Source organism: Crotalus tigris, unplaced genomic scaffold, assembly GCF_016545835.1.
Source record: "Crotalus tigris isolate CLP2741 ecotype Arizona unplaced genomic scaffold, ASM1654583v1 scf7180000018809.685583, whole genome shotgun sequence".
NCBI classification, from domain to species: domain Eukaryota; kingdom Metazoa; phylum Chordata; class Lepidosauria; order Squamata; family Viperidae; genus Crotalus; species Crotalus tigris.
Window position 1 is genome coordinate 590,001 of NW_024097207.1, and position 19,843 is coordinate 609,843.

A 19,843-nucleotide genomic window follows, 5' to 3' on the forward strand; every position below is an offset into this window, starting at 1 on the left:
GTTTCTTCCTTAAGATAAAAGAATTCCCTCATTTGCTTCCTGTCATGTAATGTGACACACCACTCGTCATTTTGCTGATCTTTCAGCCAACACCAACTTTTTTCATGACTTGCAAATATCTCAGTTCTGGCTTGTCTGGTTCTCCAAGATCTTAAACAGAAGAACATTCTTGTTTCACCTTCTCATTCACCATTTTAATTAGTGATACTGGCAATCTGCAATATGCCTTACAACAGAGCTATGTCTGGGCTTCCTGTAGGAAAAATCTGGCTTAATTTAATCCTGTAGAAAAGTCCACAAAAATATCTGCTGCAAACAAAGAAAATGGACACGAGAGCTGCCTGCAAGAACTGTTATCAGCAACCTTATTTTGAAGACTTATCACCCCATTTCAGAGCATATTTTCGCCTATTTTTCCTGGTGAATAGATTGAACCTGTTATGTCCCGAGCCTTGCAAACGGCTCGGGCGTTTGCAGGCAGTCCTGGGCAGGTGCAAAGCTGCCCGGGACCAGACAGGCTGTCGCCAGCGCCGTGCGCATGCGCAGGTGCTGGCGCGGGAAAAGTATCGCATTTACCCGGGAAATGTCTATATAAGAAGTTGGGAGGTTTTGGGAGCTGCTGAAGCCATCTGCTTGTAAGATGAACGCAGAATAAAGAAAACTGAGAACTTCAACTGCTTCTCGTGTCTGCTTCCTGCCACGGACTCAACACTGGCGACGAGGATGGGATTGCCTTACACCGCCTGGAAAGGAAGAAGTGTAAGCTTACCCAAGTGAGTCCTGAGCGGCGGAACGGCGTCGACTCGGCAGCTACCCGCCAATCCAGTGCGCATTCGGGGGTAGGCTGGCTGATAGACCCGTCTCCTGAAGATGGCGAAAATCGGAAGGCTTTCGGAATTCGACGTCTCACATCCAGAGCGGTGGGAGTCATACGTAGCCAGGGTGGAGAACTACTTCAAGGCAAACCAAGTGAGGGAAGAGAGCTTGAAGGCTGCCACCCTGCTTTGTGTTTGCGGCCAAGACGCCTTCGACATCGCAGAAAACCTTGCAGCACCTGTTCCAGTAGAGTCTGTAAGCTACGCAGATCTGAAGAAGCTACTGAAGGAGCACTTCCACCCCAAGATGTCCGTCATCGCATGGCGCCACACCTTCGAGCAGAGGGATCAATGGCCCGGTGAGTCGGCCAAAGAATTCATCGCCGCATTACGGAAGGCCGCCAAGCACTGCGAGTTCAAAGACCTCGAAGAACGACTGAGGGACCGATTTGTGTGCGGGTTAAGGCATCGAGATCTACAACAGAGACTTTTCGCTAAAGAAGAATTGTCCTACCAAGATGCCTTAAGGGAAGTCACCGCAGAAGAAGCAGCAGGCGGCGCTGTCAAGAACATGCGGCCGATCAGAAACAGTCCAGAGGTTGCATCCGTGCACCAGGAAGACGCCCAAAGGAACTCTGAGGAGGATCCGGACGAGGAAGTCGACCGTCTCCACCCCACGACGGAAGAAAAACAGAAGGGAAGCTCTTCAGCTCCGCTCAAGTGCATCGGCTGTGGAGGTTGCCACAGGAGAACCGACTGCAAGTTCCGCTCCGCTACCTGCCGGGCATGTGGCAAACAAGGACACATTGCAGCTGTGTGTCTGGGCCGACGAAAGGTACAACCTCAGGAAGAACTGCGCCTGAAAGGTACCAGATCCCCAGCCAGAATAGGGTAGGGTTTTGCGCTTCGCGAAGAAGCATCCGTAGGACAGGCACACACAAGCCCATTAAGAAAAAGCTGTCACTCAAGGTGAAGCTACAAGGGGTTCCATTATCTATGGAACTAGACACAGGGTCTGCCTTTTCAATTATCTCCTTGCATACATTTAGGAAGATTTGTTCCGGTAGTGGAACTCAGGCCAAGTTAAGGCCTTCTGACATTGTGTTAACAGATTTTCAAATTTCAAGAGTGTGTGTTAAGGGGGAGGCCACCCTTAACGTGCAATACAAGAGTTTTGAAGGTCCACTAGACTTATTAGTAGTAGGGGGTGAACGAACGAGTCTCATAGGACTCGATTGGTTTGAGGCCCTGGGGATACACGTCACAGGACTCAACAGTTTACAAACACTCGACCTACAGGAAGTCTGCAAAGAATTTGCAGATGTTTTCAGCCCCCAGCTGGGCACATTCAAAGGACCCCCTGTGTCCTTAAAGCTAGACCCCACTGTCACTTCCATTAGAATTAAAGCAAGAAGGGTCCCTTTTGCTTTAAAGAGTAAAATTGACACTGAGTTAGACAAACTGATTCAACAGGGAATCCTAGAACCTGTTGATTCCAGTCCTTGGGAGACCCCCATTGTCACGCCTCTAAAGGCAAATGGGGACATTCGCATTTGTGCTGACTACAAATGCACTCTGAATAAGGCATTGCAGCAACATGCCTATCCTGTTCCTGTGGTCAGTCATATTCTGGCCTCCCTCAAGGGGGGCGCGTTTTTGCAAAGCTTGACCTAGCTCAAGCGTATCAACAGCTGCCTGTTGATGATGATGCTGCTATAGCTCAGACCATTGTGACCCACAGGGAGCCTTTAAGGTAAAAAGGCTGCAGTTTGGAGTGAATGTCGCTCCTGGGATTTTCCAAAGCGTAATGGAAAACACACTGCGGGGCATACCGGGGGTTTGCCCCTACTTTGATGATGTCTTAATTGCAGGAGACTCCACACACATTCTAGCTGAAAGGCTAAGAGCTGTTCTGTTAAGATTCAGGAAATCAGGCCTCAAGCTCAAAAAAGACAAATGCCTGATTGGGGTGCCTTCTACTGAATTTCTGGGGTTCAAAATTGATGCTGCTGGGATTCACCCTGCTGAATCCAAACTGACTGCTATTTTAGAAGCACCTAGGCCAAAGTCCAAGGCCGAACTTCAGGCCTTCCTGGGCCTCCTGAATTTCTACATTCTTTTCTTCCACAAAAAGCTAGTGTAGCTGAGCCTCTTCACAGACAAGCAAGCAGTGTGGCAGTGGTCACAAACGCATGAGGGTTGTTTTAACAAAGTCAAGGCTTTGCTCACTTCTAACAGTGTACTTGCACATTTCAACGAGTCTCTTCCTGTGTGCATCGCTTGTGATGCGTCCCCTTACGTGGTTGGAGCTGTCCTGAGCCACCTCAGGTCTGATGGAACTCAGGTTCCTGTTGCATATTACTCCAGAACATTGTCTTCTGCTGAGCGCAACTACACTCAGATAGACAGGGAGGCTCTGGCTGTTGTTGCTGGAATTAAAAAATTCCATGACTTTCTATATGGCAGGCACTTCACGGTCTTCACTGACCATAAGCCTCGCTGGGACTGTTTACCACACGTAAGCAGACTCCCCAAATCATTTCCCCTAGAATGCTTAGGTGGTCTATCTTTTTGTCTGCATATGATTTTTCCTTACTCCACAAGCCTGGAAAAGAAATGGGCCATGCTGATGGCCTCAGTAGATTGCCTCTGCCAGTAGTAGAAGCTGACCCTGCGCCAGCTGTCAACATTCTATCAATCCAAGCCTTGCCCGAGCTCCCTCTTAGTGCCAGGGATGTTGCCGCTGAATCAGGTACAGATCACACACTTTCACGTGTCCGTTCCTGGGTTTTGTCTGGTTGGCCTGAGCACTGCCCTAGTCCTGAGTTTCAGAGTTTCTGGTCCAAAAGGAACGAGCTGTCCCTTTCTCAGGGTTGTCTGCTTTGGGAAACAGAGTTGTCATTCCCACCTCAATGAGGACTAGGGTCTTAGAATCCCTCCACGAGGGTCATCCTGGCTCTTGCGCGCAGCCACTTGTGGTGGCCTGGTTTAGATAAAGATATTGAGGCTAAGGTGCATGCATGCCACCTGTGCCAACGATCTCGCCCAGAGATGCCCCAAGCTCCCGTGCATAGATGGGAGGAAACACAGTCCCCATGGTCTAGGGTGCACATTGACTACGCTGGACCCTTTCAGGGCCAGTTCTTCTTGGTCCTTGTTGACAGCCATTCGAAATGGCTTGAGGTTGTACCTGTCTCATCCACCACCACTGCAAAGACTATTCAGGTACTGAGGGGGATTTTTGCTGCACACGGGCTGCCAGATGTCATTGTGTCCGACAACGGCCCTCAATTCACTTCCTCCGAATTCCAAGCTTTTTTACAGGCAAACATGATTCGTCATGCCACGTCTGCACCCTTCCACCCGTCCACCAACGGTATGGCTGAACGTATGGTGCGCATCACAAAGGACGCATTGAAAAGACTCACCTACGGGGACTGGCATCACAGGTTGGCTGACTTTCTCCTTTCTTATCGCACCACACCGTCCACTTCTACAGGGAGAAGCCCAGCTGAACTTCGTTGGGGGCGTCAACTTACTACTAAACTTGACCGGTTGCATCCGGACAGACTGCCTTCATCTACCTCACATCCTAGGGCACCTAGACAACTACTTGTGGGTGCCCCGGTTTGGGCTCGCAATTACGGGCCTGGTCATACATGGGTCCCCGCTTCTATTTCCAGGGTCACAGGTCCTCTCTCCTACGAGGTAGCCCTGGACAACGGTCGTGTCCTGCGTCGGCACATCGACCAACTCCGCCCTAGGCGGGACTTTCAGATGAGACTCCTGGGTCTTTTCCAGGGGGGGAGGGGGACCCTTTGGAGCAAAGGGAAGGGCACGAGCTGCTGCCCATCTCCACTGATGGAGCTACAAACGGCCCATCCCAGGGTTCCGCGAGAGCTCCGAACAAGAATTCTATGAGCCTACCTAATTACCAGGCATCCACGCCTACTCCAGCCAGGGAGTCACCCCGGGGGCATACTCACTTTCCACACACATCACACAGCACTCCAGTCACGGAGGATACCCGGGGGCATCCCAACAAATCATTCCCCGCAAGAGAGCTGGCACACAATCCCCAAGGTTGGCCTGACCTTACCCCAAATCCTACAGGGGGTCAAACATACAGGGAGGTGGTCGAGGAACCAAGTCCCGACTACAACACCTCTAGCCCAAATCAGGGAGTAACTGAGTTTTGGGAAAGTACAGAAACCCACACAAGCCCGGACACAGAACGGGGTTCAGGGAATGGACAGCCTCCTGACAGGTCTTGGATGGACCTAGGAGGTTCAACAGAGACGCCCAGCAGTGGCTATCACTTCAAGGGGCCCGAGGGTCTACAGCTAGGCAGGTCAACCAGGTCACAAAGTGACAGAAGCCCTGGCCTGACGAGCCCGGTGGGCGAGCAAGCAGGCCAGGCAGCGGGGCACAGTCCTTGGAAGGCACCAAGGCAAAATAAGGAGAACAGGCTCACATCTCCCTCCAGTCAGGGAACTCATGCTAGTAACCCAGAGCTGAGAAGGTCACAGAGAGCAAAGAAGTCTCCTAAATACTTAGAGGATTACATAACATTGCTGGCTAAACAAAAGCCAGGTAACGATAGGAGCACTGAGAAGCAGAACACTGCATAAAATAAATGATTATATGTTGGTAGTAGTTTTAGCCCGGGGGAAAGGGGTGTTATGTCCCGAGCCTTGCAAACGGCTCGGGCGTTTGCAGGCAGTCCTGGGCAGGTGCAAAGCTGCCCGGGACCAGACAGGCTGTCGCCAGCACCATGCGCATGCGTGGGTGCTGGCGCGGGAAAAGTATCGCATTTACCCGGGAAATGTCTATATAAGAAGTTGGGAGGTTTTGGGAGCTGCTGAAGCCATCTACTTGTAAGCTGAACGCAGAATAAAGAAAACTGAGAACTTCAACTGCTTCTCGTGTCTGCTTCCCGCCACGGACTCAACAGAACCCCTCCAGGCTTTGTGTGTTCAGAATCTGAGTTGTCTTTATCTGGTTCACAGATTGAAATAGGCTCTATTCTATTATAGACACTACTATTGTGTGCCCAAATTGCTACTTTGGCCAAACAGAATAAAAGTAGTAAAACTCCAGATAGTGATTTTTTTTTTTAACAACAGAAGTTATTTACAATCGTTGCTTCTTTTTTTATATATAGTATCTTGAATGCACTGCAAGGATCCTTAGAATATGTTGTATATAACTACAGTGAATCATAACAAAAAGTAAAAAGTTTGAAGGGATATACCTGCCCATTATCATCATATAAGCCTTTTGCATATAAACAGTAAGATTATGCTAGATGCTATCACTTAATTCCAAACTATTTTTGAATCAGAATACATTTTGCAGAACACAAGGCACATTTTGGGCCAGAAACTCAAAAAGGAAGGAGCAAAATGTGCAATTTTGTATGATAAGAGGAATCTGTCTAGGTCAGGGGTAGGCAACCTTGGCTCTTTTATGACTCGTGGACTTCAACTCCCAGAATCCCTGAGCCAGCCATGCTGAGGGGGAAAGGGAGAGGTTTCCAAGCTGAGCCATGCTGGCTCAGGAATTCTGGGAGTTGAAGTCCACGAGTCATAAAAGAGCCAAGGTTGCCTACCCCTGGTCTAGGTATTCAATTTATTACTTTCAGTACCGCTAGATATATAAGTTAAATTAAATGCTTGAAATCGATTGATCAGAATACGGTTGGAAGGGACCTTGGAGGTCTTCTAGTCCAACCTCCTGCTCAAGCAGGAGACCCTGTACTATTTCAAACACATAGCTGTCCAGTCTTTTCTTAAAAACCACCAGTGATGAAGCACCTACAACTTCTGAAGGCAAACTGTTCCACTGATTAATTGTTCTCACTGTTAGGAAGTTTCTCCTTAATTCCAGGTTCCTTTTCTCCTTGGTTAGTTTCCATTCATTGTTTCTTGTCTTGCCTTCTGGTCCTTTGGAAAACAAGTTATAGTAGTAGTAGTAGTAGTAGTAGTAGTAGTAGTAGTAGTAGTAGTAGTAGTAGTTCCATCTGTTGCTTCTTGTCCTGCCTTCAGGCGCTTTGGAGAATAGCTTGACTCCCTCTTCTTTGTGACAGCCCCTGAGATATTGGAACACTGCTATCATGTCCCCCCTCATCCTTCTCTTCATTAAACTAGACATACCCAATTCCAGCAACTGTTGAAGACATCAGCACATTTAACATGTTGCCAACCACCACACTGGAAGGTAAATATAAGAAAATTCCATATAAAAAGCAGCTATATCCATGTAAGCTGGATCTAATTGAAACCATAGTCATTTTCCTGTATTATGTTCTCTATAGGGACAGTTGCACATGTTATATGTTTCCATTAACAGTTAATTTCCAGGACACTGAGATTTGTTCTGTTCTACTACCAGAATGACTTCTCTCTCTTTTTCCTAAGTTCTGCTATATTGTCTGCAGAATGTGTACAGTCAGATTGTCTGTTTTTAATCTTTCTTGAAATTGACATTATTTAACCACAATAAATACTATTTCTCAGAGTATTCTTACCAATGAACCAGTGTTGTTCCATAATTCCTGAACATGTCAAACCTATCCTACATCTATGACACTATGCAACTAAATAATAATTTTCTTGTCATTAAAAGTGCTATGCATTTCTTCTTTTTATTTTTGATTACAATAAATAACTAATACTATTTCTCAGAGTATTACTGAACTATTTCATATTTCCTGGACATGTCAAATGTATCTAACATCTGTGATACTATGCAACAACTATGTAATTATCATTTGCTTGTCATTAACAGTTTTACGCACTTTGGCTTTTTATTTTTGGCCACAATAAATAACTTATATTATTTCTCAGGGTATTACCTTACCATTGACCTGTTGTTTTATGTTTCCTGAACATGTCAAACCTATCCAATATCTATGATACCATGCAACAACTAAATAATTATCATTTGCTTGTCATTAACTGTTTTGTTCATTTCATTTTTTTATACTAATAATAATAATAATAATAATAATAATAATAATAATAATAATAATATCGTCGCAGGATGGAAGCAGTTCCTAGTCAATTGCAAAAGGCGGCCTTACTAGGAACTGCTTCCATCCTGCGACGATATCTGTAATACCATCAAACATCCACATCTGCCTATCCCAGGTCCTGGGTATGGACTCGATAGGTAGACAAAATGCCAAATCCAGTCTGAACATCTGGCTGACTGCGATGATCGATAATAATAATAAAGTTGGAAGGGACTTTGGAGGTCATCTAGTCCAACCTCCTGCTCAGGCAGGAAACTCTATACCATTTCAGACAAATGACTATCCAGTCTCTTCTTAAAAACTTCCAGTGTTGGAGCATTCATCGCTTCTGGAGGCAGGTTGTTCCACTGGTTAATTGTTTTGTCAGGAAGTTTCTCCTTAGTTTTAGGTTGCTTCTCTCCTTGATTAGTTTCCATCTGTTGCTTCATGTCCCCCCTTGTCCGTCTCTTCATTAAACTAGACATACCCAGTTCCAGCAGCCGTTCCTTATATGCTTTAGCCTCCAGTCCCGTAATCATCTTTGTTGCTCTTCTCTGTACTCTTTTTAGAGTCTCAACATCTTTTTTACATCGTGGTGACCAAACTGGATGCAGTATTCCAAGTGTGGCCTTACCAAGGAATTGTAAAGTGATATTAATACTTCACGTGATCTTGATTCTATCCCTCTGTTAATGCAGCCTAGCACTATGTTGGCCTTTTTGGCAGCTGCAGCACACTGCTGGCTCATATTTAAGTGACTGTCAACTAGGACTTCGAGGTCCCTCTCACAGTTACTACTATTGAGCAAGGTACCCCCAATACTATACCTGTACATTTGGTTTTTCTTGCCTAAATGTAGAACCTTATTTTTTTCACTATTGAATTTCATTTTGTTAGATAGTGCCCAGTGTTCAAGTCTGTCCAGATCCTCCTATATCTTAAGCTTATCTTCTGGAGTGTTGGCTATTCTTGCCAGCTTGGTGTCATCAGCAAATTTGATGAATTCCCCATCTATCCCCTCATCCAAGTCGTTGATGAAGATGTTGAAGAGCACTGGGCCCAGAACAGAGCCCTGGGGCTAATCACATGTTGTTTGACCTTTGAGGACTGAAGGAGCTACCACTTCTTGGCACCAGGATAAGCAGCTGGTTGCGTCTTGGCTATACAGTTAATTGGCAATTGAAATTGCCCACTTGATCAGTAACAAGCAATGGGAAAAGGAATAATTATAATGTTGGTGGGCTGCTTTAAGCAAATTAATTACAAGTAGTCCTCAACTTACAACCATTCACTGGGCCCAGAACAGAGGCCTGGGGCACCCCACTACACACTGTACCAAAGCATTTGAGATGTCTGTTTATAATTCCCTTATTTCAAAATAACCCAACCCTTGATGTAATTCATTGTTATAATCTTGCCATTCCTATAATTACACCTGCTTATAAATGGATTTCAACATGTCTAAAAAAAAAAAAAAAGCACTTGAGTCATTCTTGAGAACAGTCCACCAGTTCCAATAAAGATGTGAGATACAACCAGGGTGATAAATGATCATCCGAGGATATTAGGATGTTGGATACATTTCTCTATTTTGTAATTCTCTGATTTTTATTGGACTGTTGTGAAATTTGCAAACCAATTTTTGCAGAAGTAGGCAAAAGTCTGTCATCAGCTGAGTGATTTATCCAAAGGTTGCACACAAAAAATGCATTCTGTGCCATCATTGAAAAATTATGTTATCAGTCTGAAGCAAAAAAAATATTTTTAGCTCACCTGTTGGCAGGAATTATGTTACTTAATTCAACCAAGCAGCTAAATCCTATTCCATTTTATTCCTTAGTTAGAACAGGGAAAACCTATGGTTGCCAGAAATCTCATCATTTGGGACAGGTCATTAATTTTGCAAAACGGACAAGGCTACCTCACCCCTGAATACAGATACGTTTGAGGCCAGATTTTAAGATTTCTTTGTTTTGCTAATATGCTTATTTGACAGGTTTCAGGTATTTTCCTGATCAAAATAGCTAACCATTTTCAGTAGTCAATGACAGAAGGGCCTTGGAAGGTCATATAATGGGGATTGAGTACACATCAATTTTGAATTTTTTAAAAAAAATCCAAATTATTAAATGGGAAGGTAAAAAGGAAGGACAGTAGTTCAAAAGTAGAATTTATAATCTGCATGCAAATGGATACAGTTCTAGATAAAACTATGAAAGGCCAAGTTTTAACCTTATGTAGCTTTCAGCTGCTTGTCTCCCATGCATAACACCACTGCAAATTAATTTGGTTTAAGAAATCCATTTCTGCATTTCAGTCCCTTTCTCCCCTTTTGCTAGAGTAACAGCTTGGTGTTTACACAGCTGTTAACTGCTAGATTTCCCTACTTTTTTCCCCCTCCAGCCCCATATCAGGAAAGCCAATGGCAATTGCTTTCCCTTCTAAAGACATGTCTTTTGAGGATGGATTAAAAAAATGAAAAAGAAAAAGAATAGCTGCCATTTCATTGCTCTTCCAATTGCGGGGGCTGGAAGAGAAATTTGGCAGAACTCTGTCAATTTTACCCCGTTAAAGGAAACAAAGCAAAACAAAACGAAATGAAAATATAGCCAGCATTTTGCAGTTCACCTCTAAAGGCATGAAAAGGAACAACAATAAAAATTTGGCCAGTATTTCACAATTCCATTTACTGAAAATTTTGTTTTACTTTAAGTAATATATTTATTTATTTATTTATTTATTTATTTATTTATTTATTTATTTATTTATTTATTTATTTATTTTATGAGACTTATATACCGCTTTAAGTGCAAGCACTCTCTAAGCGGTGTACACCAGTAAGCAATGTATATATATATTTACATTGCCCCCCAACAATCTGGGTCCTCATTTTACCTACCCTGGAAGGATGGAAGGCTGAGTCAACCTTGAGCTGGTGAGATTTGAACCGCTGACCTGCTGAACACAGTCAGCTAAAGTGGCCTGCAGTACTGCACTCTAACTGCTGAGCCACCTCGGAAGAAAGAAGAAAGAAGAGTCCAAATGTCCAGGTTTTCATGGCAGTGAACCACCCCAGTTGGAAATGACCATCAAAGGCAGAGGATGGATATTGTTGGCAGGATTGTCATGTCTAACAATGGATGGAAACTAACCAAGGAGACAAACAACCTAAAACTAAGGAGAAATTCCCTAACAGCTGTAGAATAGCTTGCCTTCAGAAGTTGTGAGCGCTCCATCATTGGAGGCTTTCAAAAAAAAAAACCCAAAAAAAACACTGGATAGCCATTTGTCTGAAATGGTATAGTGTCTCCTTCTTGTACAGGGGGTTGGACTAGAAAACCTCCTAGGTCCCTTCCAATTCTATTATTCTATGATTCTAGGAGTGGAGGGGACATATATATCTGCTATGGCACACACCAGCAAAGTAGAATGGAGGCATTTGCATGAGACAGAATGAAGCTGAGCAAGCAAAGTCTTCTGCTTGTACACGTGGAAAGGGAAAAAAATATTACCTTTCAAATGGAACTAAAAAATCTGGGCAGTAGTTACTCTCCCAGTCAACTTGGAGTAGATTGAGGATGACATCACTCATTTCTGCTCTCCCACAATGGTAAGTGGCACGTCCTCATGCTGGCATCAGTAGGAGGAAGTGTAGATCAACCCCTAGTCATTGGTGCTCAGTATAGTTTTAGGTCTAGGTAGGAAACAGACAGAAAGACTGTCAACAAAACTCATAAAAATAAGAGAGGCTGGAGAGTGACACCAACATCCATACATGGTTTTATATATATTTCCAAAGAAATAAGATTACAAACCTAATCCAAAAAGAAACCCCCACTAAAATCCAAGACAAAGAACAAGAAAACGGCAAAGCCCTCCTCCCATACATAAAAGGCACCACAGACAGAATCAGTAAGATCCTCCATAAACACAACATCAAAACAGCATTCTGCACAAACAGAAAAATATCCACTATCCTAAGAAACCCCAAAGATAAAATTGAGTTAGAAAATCAAGGAGTATATGAAATCCCAGGCATGCTTGTCCCAACACATACATCGGACAAACCAACAGAAGAATAAGTGCACACATTGAAGAACATAAGAACTCAGTCAAAAAAGAGGAACCAACATATTTCCTGGTGATTGCTTCCTTTTTTACTGAAATGTATGTACCCAGGAATCGCTATTCTTCAATTTTTAATGTAATTTATATATATATATATATATATATATTCCCAATTGCTAGAACATCACCGCCCTTTTTCATATTTCTTCAGCTAGATGTCAACACTGCTAACATTGGATGTTCTTGCTTTGATAACATATTTTCTTTCTTATGCTTTATTCTTAGAATTACATGATGCTGGGGGAGGAGGAGGAATGTGATGGGAGCTAGTTAGACATAACAATATTGTACTGATGTGTGAATTCAGAGCTTGAAATAAGAGATGATAAGAAATGGCCAGATTGGAGAACAGGAGGGAAAGCCTGCATTTCAAACTAATTGGAGAATGTGATTTATGACTGTTAATTAGAGGAGGGAATTGTGTTTGATACTATGTGCCAAGAGGAGGGGGATTCAGATTTTGGCTTTGTTTATGTATGTGCCGAAGCTATGCTGTTCGAATAAAGATTCTTTAAGGTAAACAATGCCTCAAAGTTCTTTGAAGAGTTTCATCTGTCGGAACCATGACACAACATTTGCTTGGAGATTAAATCAACCTGTCTTCTCTTACCAACATTACTAGGATGGGAGAGACTTGAATTTCCACCATGTCCCTAGAACAATGTTTCTCATCAACCTCAGTAACTTTAAGCATGTTGATTCAATTCCCAACTAGCAAATTCCCCAACTGGGAGTTAAAATCCAAATGTCTTAAAGTTGCTGAGGTTGATGAGAAACTCTGTCCTAAAGTAACAGAATTATAGAGGAAGTTAAATTGTTCCCTACTATGTGGTGAGGAGGTGGCTAGAAATATTCAGTCTAACAAAATGACAACTGTACTTCCGAATGACACTCCCTCTTCCTCTCCCTATTGCTAGCATTTTGACTTCAGCACATAATAATGTATTAAGAGTCCTGCTTATTTAGAGAGGCCTAGAATTGTATCTAGAATAAAATGTTTACAAGAATGCTTTCTTTCACTTAGCATCCAAGAACTAGTCACCAAAAGTCCGACTCATGATTTTAGCCTGTCAATGCAACATCATATTTAACCACGAACCTGCAATGAAGTTCTTTTTCAAATGTGTTTCATTTTAACTTCACACTGAAGACAGATGATAGATTTAAGGTATCCTGTGCTGGGGATGCAAAGTCCAGAAAGTTTCAAACCCCAAGGCTAAGTATTAAAACATATTTTATAAAAATAAAGTTTCCTCTCAGTTTGATCTTTCAAACTAGGCATTAAAAAAAATCCCTTCATGAATGTTTACATTCAGTAAAATTCTTATCTTGGATGCAGTCCTCAGGAGGAATGACCAGGTTCGCCATAGCATCTTCCCAAAGTAGACAAACAGTATTTAAGTAAGTGGAACCTTAGAAAAATGCCTGCTGATCTCATTGTTTTTCACACTGCTTGAGTATCAGACAAGTCTCAGCAGGATTCTTGTTTTACTGCCAAGGAAACCGAACAGTCTCTTAAGCTCTTTTGATATACAACAGCTGTATAAAAATCCAAATGGACACCCACCAAATCTCCACTATTGATACATTTCTTTCACATCTATCTGGCTTAGTATATAGCAGTGGTTCTCAACCTTTTTAATGCCGCCACCCCCAACTGGTTGTAAGTCAAGGACTACTCAACCGGTTGTAAGTTGAGGACTACTCAACTGGTACAGCACCATTTGCAGAATGGGACTTTTGGCGGGCTCAGCAGGGCAGAGACAGCCTGGACAATTCCTATTGGCTTTTGAAAGCCAATAGAATTAGACTCTAGTCAAGAGAGTCTATTCTATTGGCTTTCAAAAGCCAATAGAATAAAAGGGAGTAGCACAGCTAAGGAAAAGGGGAAAAAATGGCAGACTGCGTTGTTTGGCGACCCCCGTGAAATGGTCGTTCGACCCCAAATGGGGTCCCGACCCACAGGTTGAGAACCACTGATCTAGCTCAACAGAGTCAGCCATTGGACTATATATATACTATATAACCATTGTTTACCTTAAAGAATCTTTATTCGAACAGCATGGCGTCGGCACATACATAAATAAAGCCAAAATCTGAATCCCCCTCCTCTTGGCACATAGTATCAAACACAATTCCCTCCTCTAATTAACAGTCATAAATCACATTCTCCAATTAGTTTGAAATGCAGGCTTTCCCTCCTGTTCTCCAATCTGGCCATTTCTTATCATCTCTTATTTCAAGCTCTGAATTCACACTTCAGTACAATATTGTTATGTCTAACTAGCTCCCATCACATTCCTCCTCCTCCCCCAGCATCATCTAATTCTAAGAGTAAAGCATAAGAAAGAAAATATGTTGTCAAAGCAAGAACATCCAATGTTAGCAGTGTTGACATCTAGCTGAAGAAATATGAAAAAGGGCGGTGACATTCTAGCACAGTGGTTCTCAACCTGTGGGTTGGGACCCCATTTGGGGTCGAATGACCATTTCACGGGGGTCACCAAACAACGCAGTCCGCCATTTTTTTCCCTCTTTTCCTTAGCTGTGCTACTCTCTTTTATTCTATTGGCTTTTGAAAGCCAATAGAATAGACTCTCTTGAACAGAGTCTAATTCTATTGGCTTTCAAAAGCCAATAGGAATTGTCCAGGCTGTCTCTGCCCTGCTGAGCCCGCCAAAAGTCCCATTCTGCAAACAGTGCTGCACCAGTTGAGTAGTCCTCGACTTACGACCGGTTGAGTAGTCCTTGACTTACGACCGGTTGGGGGTCGCGGCATTAAACAGGTTGAGAACCAGAGCTAGATGTTGCCGATGCTATCACACACACGCACACACACACACACAGGTACACACAACCTTTGCACCCTTTGGTGATCCTCCATCTTACTTGAAGTAACAGGATACTGATAATGCAGACACTCACAGACTGCAGAATGAGACAACTCGTCACAGCCAACTTGTCACAGCCAATTTGCCACAGTCAGCTCATCTGACTGTCAGCTCCTTTCTTTAATGATTCTATTCCTCTATTTCAGTGTTTCTCAACCTTGACAATTTTAAGGCATGTGGACTTCAACTCCCAGAATTCCACAGCCAGCATTGCTGGCTGTGGAATTCTGGGAGTTGAAGTCCACATGCCTTAAAATTGTCAAGGTTGAGAAACACTGCTCTATTTCTTTGATATTAGTGTATCTCTTATCCTGTGGCAAATTGTCCCATGGTGAGTTGGCCATGGTGAGTTGGTTGTGGCGAGTTGGCCATTGGCTATGGTGAATTGTCATAGACCCCCACAGACTGAGGGTATTCTTCATCTCACTCTATCAAAAGCTAAGAAATGTACATGTTGTAATTTTCCACTTCTGCTAAAGGAATAGGCATATAGAGGCACTTAGCAATGGTATTTTTAGGAAAGGAGACATGATAAGCTGGAGGAATAGAAAGAAACTATATACATTGACTTAAAGCATATTTTTAGAATAGTGCACACTATTATAGAATAGCTTATAGTTTATGAATAACATATTATTCAATTTATATAAGGTTTATTCTTTATAAAAACTGCCTAGAGTTAGTATTTTAAAGTATAACTATGAACCAAAGTGCAGCCATGTTTAACCAAAGCATGAACTCCATTACACACATAGCTTCTAGATGAAAAGCAGGCACTCTTATAGATAAACAAGGGAAGACATAAATCTTTTATAATTGTAATTATCCAGTTTGGGTAACAATTCATTTTGTAGATAAGGCTATACCCTTACTTAGTAGGATGTTACAAATCATGCCAGAGAAAAGAGAAGGAAGATAAGACAGGAAGAAAGGGGACTTTTTGATCTAATAATTGGAGGGTTTGGTAATTGTAATGGTTGCTAAGCGGTCAGAAAATATGTGACTGGATGGGCCTATCAACTGGGCTCACTTTGGAAGGATGTGGTGTGATGCATGGGACATGGTATAAAAACCAATGCAAAAATTGATTCAGGTGTGGACTCTGGAATTTGCCATTACCAAGCGTTCCACCAGCTTTTGCAAAAGCTTTAATAAAACTTGCTTTGTTTTCCAACACCCTTGGAGTTGAATTTTTATTCCTCACAGCTGGAATTAATGCAAACACTAAAATATCAAGCTTTCTTGTTTTACCTAATTCTGCTTTTTCCACCCCATCAAAACTTTCTAAAAAGATAAGCCTTACTTGAGCTGGCATGACTCCGGATGACTTCATGGACATATCCATGTTGCTTTCTCAGTAACAGTACAGAAGAGGTTTGCTATTTCATGGTTTTATGTTGGTTTTTAACTTTCCAATATACTCTTCAGTCTTGGCAAATGTGCCCTCCCAAATACTAACCAGGACAGAAATGCTGCCATTTCCTTCTTTAATATGTTGTTCATATACAATCTGTTTACAAGTCATATAGTCAAGACAACTGATATTTTTCCCAGTGAGATTTTGATGGTGCGACCACTCTGCACCATCTACTGTGTTTTATTATATGATCACCAGTGCAAGACACAGTCTTTTCTTGCTATTCTTTCCAGTTACATAAAATACATTCAACAATCTGCATCTGTGCTCAAATAACCAAAACCTAATAAGTTTCCTGTTCTGTTCTGTGCATTGGTAAGGCATTGAAACGAGGCAAGAGTAACAACAGATGCTTCTTTATTTAAGCTTCAACAGAACAACACAAAATGGCGCTGATCCCTTTTACACCTTTTGCAGGGAACAGCGTCAGCCAATAAATGCAACGTATTTTCCCGCTTTGCGCAAGCGCAATAGGCTGGAGACAGCCCATCTGGCCCGGGCAAGCCACGTGGTCTACCCCGGTCTCTCTGCATCTTCCTGCACTTGCTCTGTCAATCACAGGCCCAGGACATAACATTTCCAATGAGCATTTTCTGTAATTCTAAACAGGAAAGTTGCTTATTTATATAAACTCAATAAGAATAAAAGTCATAAGCTCTTCTGATATCTTATCCAATGGTTGAAATGTTGGAACAGGACTGGAGAAAACCAGCTCTGAAGCTCACTGATGATTTTGAATCAGTCTCTTTCTCAAAATCTACCTTTATAGAGGTGCTGTGAAAATAAAATTAGGGAGGAGCATAGAACAAATATATCATACAAGTCATCTGGAGCTCCTGAAGGAAAATCGGTACCTATACATAATAAATCAGCAAAATATTCACTATGTGCTAGTACAAACATGATGCAGGAAAAGAAACATTTTCTTAATTTTGGTTTATTGAGCAAGTGGAAGCACTTCAGATAATTTCTCTCAAGACAGCTGAGTCACAATTCAATTCATAGAACAGAAGTTCAACCATGAGAAAGAGATTCTGACGCACAGAAACAAGTTCCTTCTAGGTGTTGCAGTTGGCATGTTGTGCTGACTAGATGGACTTTGTTGGGCATTTCTCATTTCTAAGGCATCATTCATGGTTTGCTTCTGATATAATTTAAATTCTTTCAGACACCATCTTACTACACAATTCGACATTACTGGAATGTTTGGCCAAACAGAGTAAAAGTAGTAAAATATGCCTTGCGACATTACACACAAAACCAAATGGAGTTGACAGCATGATATATCTTCCTCATTTTGATGAGAACAGTGTCAGCATGATGTTCACATATATGATACTGCTGCGTCATCATTTCAAGGCTAAGCACCAATATTTAGGTGCTGCCACCAAAATCTTGGTTGTCTATCCTAACCTGTCCTGTTGTAAATATCATATTTACTTGTTTGTTTATTTATTTTATATGACTGCCCCTCCTGTTAAACTGGCTTAAAACAAGTGACCTTAACAACTGGTGAACAGAATCCAGGGTTAAAATAGCAATGTAAATATTTGTAAAAACTAAATTGACAGCCAAGAAAACTTAAAAATTAAAAAATAATGCCAAATCAAACAGACCTCGCTAACTAATCAACTCCTATGTCTATGCAAACAGCCAGGTCTTAAGTGTTTTCCATAGAATCAGCAAAATAGGAGCCAACATAATCTCAGGTGGTGAGATGTTCCAGAGGGCACCACAAAGAAGAGACAGATTTCCTGGGATCTACTAGTGTTCTTTAATTGATGGGCCTAAAAGCACTGTTTAACTACTTTTAAATAATTACATTATCACAAATCTGCTGCTTATCAGAGTAAGTTTATAATCACTATTATAGTATTTGGGGAAATGTTTTATTAAAAGAAATTCTTTTGAGGTATTATTGAAGCTATCAATTTGCAACATATGCAGATGCCAATGACCACATAACAGGACATCAATAATGTCACAACATATTACTTAAATTAAAGATGGGACCTTTCAGATGTTGAATTGGAACTCTTAGCAGCAAAGAATGCTGGGAACTGTAGTTCAGCTACAGTTTGGAGGGTTAGGGTTAGGACGGGTAGGCAACCCAAAACATTCAAACAGCCACTTGGGCCCATTTCCCACCGAAAACAAAATACTGGGAGCCGCAAAACCCTTTTGATATCTAAAATGAAGATAACACTGCATATATCCTTTTTTACCTTTATTATATATATTATTATATATTTTAGATGTCAAAAGAATCTCTCTCTCTCTCTCTCTCTCTCTCTCTCACTCACTCACTCACTCTCTCTCTCTCTTTCTGCCCTTGGTCTGCCAGTCCTCTTCCCCCACTCAGTGTGTGTGTGTGTGTGTGTGTGTGTGTGTGTGTGTGAGAGAGAGAGAGAGAGAGAGAGAGAGAGAGAGAGAGAGGCACTTGCGCTTCCGCTCTCTCTCTTTCTTTCTCTTTTCTCTCCCTCTCTCTTTCTCTCTTTCCTCTCCCTCTCTCTTTCTCTTTCCTCTCCCTCTCTTTCTCTCTCTCCCTCCCTCTCTCTCTTTCCTCTCTCCCTCTCTCTTTCTCTTTTCTCTCCCTCTTTCTCTCTCTTTTCTCTCTCTTTCTCTCTTTCCTCTCTCTCCCTTTCCTCTCCCTCTCTCTCTCTCTCTTTCCTCTCTCCCTCCCTCTCCCTCTCTCTCTCTCTCTTTCCTCTCTCTCAGACTTTCTCTCTTTCCTCTCCCTCTCTCTCTTTCTCTCTTTCCTCTCCCTCCCTCCCTACTCTCTCTCTCTCTCTCTCCAGGTGATGAGAGAGAGAGAGAGAGAGAGAGAGAATGAAAGACAGATATTGCCAAAGGGGCAGAGAGGGGAGGGGGCAGGAGGTAGAAGAAGGCGCTGAAAGGTGCCCAGGGCACCATAGACCGGCCCAGGGAGACGTGTGGCCGGCTTGGCTGCCCAGGGAGCGGCCCGGGGATGGCCCAGGAAACGATGCCCCCACCGCCGCCACCCCAGCCAGGACTGCCGCCTGAACCGGCCCGGGGAGATTCATGGCCTGCTTAGCTGCCCAGTGAGCACCCCGGGGATGGGCCAGGGAGCGATGCCCCCACCGGCCGCTGGCCCAGCCGGGACTGCCACCCAGACCAGCCCAGGGAGACACGTGGCTGGCTCGGCTGCCCAGGGAGTGGCCCAAGGATGGCCCAGGGAACGACACCCCAGCCAGCACTGCCACCTGGACCGGCCCGGAGAGATGGGTGGCCGGCTCAGCCGCCCATGGAGTGGCCCAGCGATGGCCCAAGGAGCAATGCCCCCACCGGCCACCGGCTCAGCTGGGACTGCCACCGGGGGTGGCTGGTGCCATGCGGCCCGCTGGCCCTGGCCACAATGCTGCAGCTGCTCTGCCTGACCGGCCCCTGCCAGCCCCTCCGCCTGGTACAGGTAAGATGGGGCACGCCACCTGCCCTGCGGCCGCTTCATGGCAGCGTTCCGTGGACTCAGAGCCCCCTCCCTCCCCCTCCACCATCAACCCTCAATTTCCGGCTCTGCTGCTGGTTGACCAATGGTCGCACCGGCTGGGGATCACAG

General features: G+C 43.4%; 1 long non-coding RNA gene across 3 annotated transcripts in view; it reads right to left on the reverse strand.

Annotated features, from left to right (window-relative positions):
* Positions 1-19,843, reverse strand: part of LOC120313879 — an 87,477-nt gene that overhangs the window by 25,747 nt on the left and 41,887 nt on the right. For 2 of the 3 annotated variants that reach the window (XR_005558279.1, XR_005558281.1), the window contains exon 2: positions 11,343-11,524. This is a non-coding gene — a long non-coding RNA (uncharacterized LOC120313879). Of the gene's footprint in view, positions 1-6,906; positions 7,028-11,342; positions 11,525-19,843 lie in introns of those variants that run through there. The other variant, XR_005558280.1, reaches the window with a different exon arrangement.